The 6,466-nt window shown below is 41.7% G+C and overlaps 1 protein-coding gene across 2 annotated transcripts in view; it reads left to right on the plus strand.

The window, feature by feature from the left end:
* YES1 (YES proto-oncogene 1, Src family tyrosine kinase) overlaps positions 1-6,466 on the plus strand; it is a 77,942-nt gene that overhangs the window by 1,089 nt on the left and 70,387 nt on the right. Inside the window, exon 1 of one of the 2 annotated variants that reach the window (XM_004702889.2) lies at positions 141-198. The exons of the other annotated variant lie outside the window; for it this stretch is intronic. The gene's annotated coding sequence lies outside the window, so the exon portion shown is untranslated. Of the gene's footprint in view, positions 1-140; positions 199-6,466 lie in introns of those variants that run through there. 2 annotated transcript variants of the gene reach the window in all.

Consider the following 6,466-nt stretch of genomic DNA (forward strand, 5'->3'; position numbering starts at 1 on the left):
CCTTCCCGGCGCTACCTGCTGGCCCCCGGCGCCGTCTCCGCCCTGGCCAGTCCTTCCCGGTGCCGCCCGCGTCCCCTGTTCCAGTCCGCCGAGCTTTGGGACACCTTCCCGCCGCCCCCACTTTCAGGTCGGGTCGCCCGGCCAGGTAGGGCAGATCGGAGCTCGTTTTTGCTCCCCCGAGCGAGGTGGAGAAACGCGGTAAGCGACCCCTTTCCGTTCCAAAGGTCGGGGAGCTGGGTGCTGGCTGACACCGGGGGCGACTGCTGGGAGGGGAGACGAGGGTGTGCAGGGCGATTGGGTGCCCTCCCGCTTCCCTTAGTTTGATTGAAAGCCACAACATGTTAAAGTTTTCCTTTGTTTTGGGCTGGGGGGTGGGGGAGGAAATACACCATTCGGGATTCACTTTTACCGGATTGTGCCCCTCAGCTTCGCTTTTGGTTCGCGTCTCTGAGCCCAAGTCTTCCCGAAAATGTGTTTGAAAGTGGGCTTTTCATTTTTAATTGCTCCCAGCTTTTGCTTCCTTGGGCACGAGGCAGAATTGTTTTAAGACGCTCTTCGACAATCTAGTCTGATATAGAGGATTGCTTTCTAGTTGGGTTTTTGTAGTGAATGGGACATAGCGTAGTGCGGATTTGATTTCCTGCATGCATAATTAATTGATTCTGGCACGGAGTAACCTACCCACTCACTGCCATCCAGTCAATTGCCACTCATAGCGACCCAGGGACTAATTTACGGCCCAGTAATTTACAAATTATGAGAGTAAATGAGAAGTTAAGCCTCTGGTAGAACCACCACGTCATGTACATGCCATTTATTTTGCCTGTGTATTCTAGTGGTGTGCGCACTCCCATCTATAATTACAGCACATCTGTGTATTGTAACTTCAGGATCACGGTGCCAAAGATACTTTGATAATTCTGAGTGTTACTCGCCTTATTAAATGCCGATAGTTAAATTACCCACTAGGAAAAAATATTACTAAATGTGCACGTGTGATCATAGAGCTTGAAGGGGAAGTAAACGATGAATCTAATATCAAAGTCGCACTGTGTTTGGCACTCAGGGCAGTAGGTATTTTGAATGGACAGGTAATGGAGAAGTGTCTTGTATCGAAAGCAAAGATCTTATTTGTATCACTTGATTGTCATATACTGTACGGAAGTTGTACTCATTCACCAAACTGCGTGTGTGCAACACATTTGTGAGACTCCTGCCATAGTTGACGTTTAAGAAAATGAGTTTTGATTGTATTTTAATGTGGGAATATCAACCATACATTAATGGAGATGTTAAAATGCTGGTTGACAATTAAAAAGATCCGACATTTTGAAGAAGGGAAAACTTGCCTTTAATCGGAATCTAAATACAAGACACTTCGTGTCCTTTTTTCCAAGATAAAGAAAAAGGAGATCTTAAAATATGTACTCCATGGTAACCGCCATACTGTTGTTACAGCTTTAATTTTGCAGTATGTTTTCGCTGACTTCATAAGCCACAAGATTGACTCCGTTCTGTTCAACCAAAAGTGTAATTACAGCTTTGACTGTCTAACTGGGATAAGTGGAATTTGTCTTATGGCTGAAGCATGGCTGAAGCATATGAACAGTAGGGTTGAAGGTTTTTGGTTTTTTTAATTCAGGAAATTCACCAGCTGAAACATTAGTGCCCGGGCTAATAGCTTTCATGATATGCTGTGTTAAAGGAACAAGTATGCTAAAAGAGTAACAATCGCCATTACACCTGAATTCATAGCAATCCATGGTGTAAGACCTATTTGTACAGAGTTCCAATTGGAATCATTTTAGGCAGTAGAGAATTCATTAATATAGTTAATTTTTCTTTTCAAATATATTTCATTTTCAGTCTCATAAATGTGTTCAGTGTGGGCATCATTCATTAGTTCCTTTAGCATTATATTAACAAAGAAGCCTAATATCGGATTTTTACAGAGCTATACTATCCGTGCTGCTTAGAAATGCAAATTTGATAAAACTTAAAAAAAAAAAACTTGCAAGGAAGTGATGTCTATAAAGTAAAGGAAGATAGGGAGGCGGAAGAAGGTGTTGATTGGGACAAACATATGTAATAGTTTTCTGGAACGGGGGCAAAGTTCTCTTAACCTGGTGGCAGTTGAAGGGGTGTTGGCCTCAGTGTAATTCAGTGGTTCTCAACCTTCCTAATACTGCTACCCAGTAATACAGTTCCTTATGTTGTGGTGACCCCCCAACCATAACATTATTTTCGTTGCTACTTCATAACTGTAATTTTGCTAGTTATGAATCGGGCGACCCCTGTGAAAGGGTCGTTTGACCTCCAAAAGGGTTGCAACCTACAGGTTGAGAACCACTGGTGTAATTCATTAAAGCTCGTGTTTATTTGCTTCTTTGTATCTGTTTTACTTTTCATAAAATTATTTTTTTTGTAAAGAACCCTATATGCAATATGCTATTTAAAGTGGTTGGTTTAAGGATTTACTGTTTGGTGACTGGGCTGCCCTTTCCAGCTCAGTCCAAACAAGATTAGATTTATCAGAACATAATCGTCATATATAAGCGTGTGCCTACAACCACCCTGCACATGTTCCCTTAGTCACTTCCCAGTATACAACTAAAAGGTTTTGAGGAATATGTGGAACTATCGTTATGTTCATATTTTGTGGGAAGATACCAGAGTTGACATTCAAATATTAAATCCCCTTCAGCTTTTGCTGTGATACCTGACAGTAAGTGACTGAATGATTATTGAACTAATGGACCCTCTACTGTCAAGTATAAACTATAACCTACTTTTCAGAAGATTATGTAGCATGATGTTTAAAACAGAAGACTGATGTCAAGGTAGTCAGCCCACTGATCCACTTCCCATTTCCTAGAACAGCAATTTTATTTTGTACATCAGTAATTTCAGCCTTCCTTTTGATATCCTTAAGGATAGTATGAAATTCCCAGCATAGAATTTTTCATGTCTGTACACTCAATGGAGACGTGTTGTATCGTGCCAGGCGGAAGGACACAGTGTTTCAAACAGAAAGCGAATGACAATCTGGTGTTGCAGTTTCGAAAAATGCTGAGCATCATTTGTTGCGCTGCTTTTCTTGCTTTGTATGAAAGGATTGCCGGTTTCATGTTGATTTTGATGTTTTGTTTTGCATTGTTGCAATGCAGGCTTGAAAAAGGTCTCATCCGTGCCAAACTCTTCTACCACAGGAACTTTCAGTCATGTTATAAAGTGATGTTTTCAACACTGGCTTCTTTCTGTGGATGTTTACAGGAAGTTTTAGTAAGATCTTGCATTGTTCGGAACCTTACATGGTTTAGGTCATCTTCTGTCCACACGTACGCAGGTTTGTACTATAAATGCAAGTTCCTCTGATGAGGTACAGCTGCTTTCTTTCAAGAAAGTAATCGCTTCCTGTTACAGTATCTCAATCGTTTATTGGTGCGTTGTGGAGCCGTTTGTGTATGGTTGTGGTAGAGTATGTATTATCTCTTTTTTTCCTCTCAGCTGCTCCTGTGCCACAATTAGGCTGAGTAGTGCTCAGCTGCAGCTGCTGGGTGATTATGAGCCACCAGCTCATGTCTAAGCTCAGAGGCAGATTTAGCAAAAGGCGCTACAGTTAACAGCAGAGAGTGAAAGAGAATAGCTGGTGCTGCTGCCAGCATCATTTTAACGTGTCTCTAGGCCAAGGAACCGTTGGCTGCAGCAGCCTTCCTCTTGTGTTGGGGCCCGTGAACTGGATGGCGGCATATTCTGGGCTGGATTGGGATTACCTGGTGTTCTTAAAATCTTCAAGCCCACTCCAACAAAGAGAGAGTTTATGTTGCAGGGTAAGGATAATAGACTGATGAGTTGCTGTTAGACTGGATTATGAGACTCCACTCCTTTTACTTCCTAACCGGATCTAGCAGTTTCCCTTGTTTCCAGTGTACGATAAAACTACAAGCCCACAGTTTCCCAGAAGCATATCATTGTGCTGCTTCGGGGTTTCTCAGAAATGCTGCTGCTGTGTGCTCCTGTTTGAGGGGTGTGGGGAGAGCTGGTGTGCACGCTCTTTGAACTCCCTACCTTTCTCCCATGAAGTGGAAGGCCGGCCTCCAAGAGGGATTATTTTAGAACTAGCGACACATTGCGTACCCCATTGTGGGATCCCTCAGCCATTTTCTTCTTGTTCTCTCTTTATTCCTGGGATATAAAATGGGTATCAACCGACAATATCAGCTATCTATGGCAAGCTCCAGAATAGAAGATGCCATAGGCACTTTTTGCTGCCTGTGAAGTGTTGCTCAGGGTATAAATTTGCCAAGCAAAGAGCAGCAGCACTTCCCCTATCATTTACCACTACATACTGGAAAATTCCTATTGCTCACCCCACGTCTTGAGCTTGGTGGTCCAGCGTATGACTGATTTGGGATGGGGAGGGGACTCAATAGTTGGGAAATGCAGTGTTCAAACTTTTATAACCCGAAGGAAGGGAAAGAAAGAGGTGCAGGAAGGTTGTGCATGTGAATAGTAACAAGTACACATTGCCAGTGTGGCCCAAGTGTGTGGGCTCCTTCTCTGTGCTTCAACAAAGCCTGTATCTCGGCATCACTCTCGCATTGTAACTTTCTTTCCTTGGCCGCCCTGCTCCACTTGACCTAGTGCTTGCTGTGACAAGGAGCTGCTTTATATTCATCCTTGAGAACCGCTCCCAGCATGATAAATGCTTAATACATTGTGAGTTATATGCAGGGGTGTGGTTTTGTGTATATCTATATAACTTTCTAACTACAGATTTTTTTGCATACACAAATTTTTCGACGCTATCGAAATTTCACAAAACTAGTAGTATTTTTAATAAAGTTAAAATACATGCTTTAGATTTTTATCTTTAAGTTTTTGTTCTAGAAAATAAGTTTATAAAACAATTAAGCACTTCTGTAAATGTGTATTTAAAGTTCTTTTTCTAGCATAAACTGAAAACTGTAGTTGAACTTAAACTCATTGTTAGTAAGATTTATCTTAAAATATTTACTGCTATTTTAGTGACTATAGAAAACCAAAATTCTGACACCCCTCCCCCCGGCGGGTGGACCTAGATTTTTCAAAAATACATTGGTGCAGAAGTGACAGTATTAGAATTATGACTTGCGTTCATATCCTCTTAGGATGAAAGGGAAAATCCTGAGTGTTTTGGTGTGATGTGTAGTAGTAGGCTATGTCTGCTGAGTTCCTGAGAGTAGGTGGGTGGGCATTGTCAGGAACTTCAAGGAGACAAAAACTGACCACTGAAATTTAGAGATTGTCTGGTTTTCAACCTTCCAAGCAGTATATGGACTCTAGGAGCCCTGGTGGCTCAGTGGTTACATGCTGTGCTGCTATCTGCAAGGTCAGCCGTTTGAAACCACCAGGCATCAGAAGAAAAATGAGACTTTCTATTCCCATGAAGAGTTACCGTCTTGGAAATCCATAAGGAGCAGCAAGACCCTGTCCTGTGGGGTCACTGCGAATCCTGATTGACTCGCTAATAGTAAATTTGGTTTTAGGTTTGGAGGTTTTGTTAAAAGTGATGAACGAAGCCAGTAACTTCTCCAATTTTGTAGTCTAACTTTCCATTTTTTAGCGTTAAGTAGCAACTGAGATGGGATGAAGAAGTGTTGATGGTTTTTCCTCATAATACTTATTTTTCCATAGCAAGTTAGTTGATTTCTAACATTTGTTCTGCTAGAAACTGTGCTAGCTTTGATGTTGTAAAGGCATCTAGGAATTCACAGTTGGGTAGAATTGGCTGTGTGTATAACAAACCCAAACCCCACACCCACACACCCAGACACAGACACAAAACACCCAACCCAATGCAGTTGAGTTGATGCTGGCTCACAACAACCCCGGGCTAGCCTAGAGGGTTTCCAAACAATAAATCTTTACAAGGGCACACTGCCTTATCTTTCTCCAGAGAGGCAGCTGGTAGGTTTGAACTGCTAGCCTTGTTGTTCATAACCCAATGCCTAACCTAAATTTTGTAGATGGCATGCTAAGTCTTTTAGTTGATGATCCATTATAATACTTACCTGGGTTTTGAAGGCATTAAGTATATGATACCTTTAAAGCTTTAATAAATCCTTTAGCACTAGATTTAGCCTCAAATAAATCAATTCAAATTTTTAGGCAAGTCTGTCTGCTTCCTTAGGCAAGAAGGCTTGATTTAATGTTTTTCAAGACATTAGTTCATTTCTAATGTTTGTGACTTAAATACCCAGCTCCACAATGTTTATCTTGAAATTGGTGGGGATAATAACTGGTTAAAATTTTGGTGAAGCCCCTGGGCCCTATATCCCACACATAACCCTCCCCTTCATCCCCACATCCTGTTGGCCACTCTTTTTTTTTTTTTTTTTTAACATTTTATTAGGGGCTCATACAACTGTTATCCCAATCCATACACACATCAATTGTGTAAAGCGCATTTGTACATCGTTTCTCA

The sequence above is a fragment of the Echinops telfairi genome, unplaced genomic scaffold (genome assembly GCF_000313985.2).
Source record: "Echinops telfairi isolate 266 unplaced genomic scaffold, ASM31398v2 ScPeMD7_7400;HRSCAF=8409, whole genome shotgun sequence".
In the NCBI taxonomy this organism is placed as follows: Eukaryota; Metazoa; Chordata; class Mammalia; order Afrosoricida; family Tenrecidae; genus Echinops; species Echinops telfairi.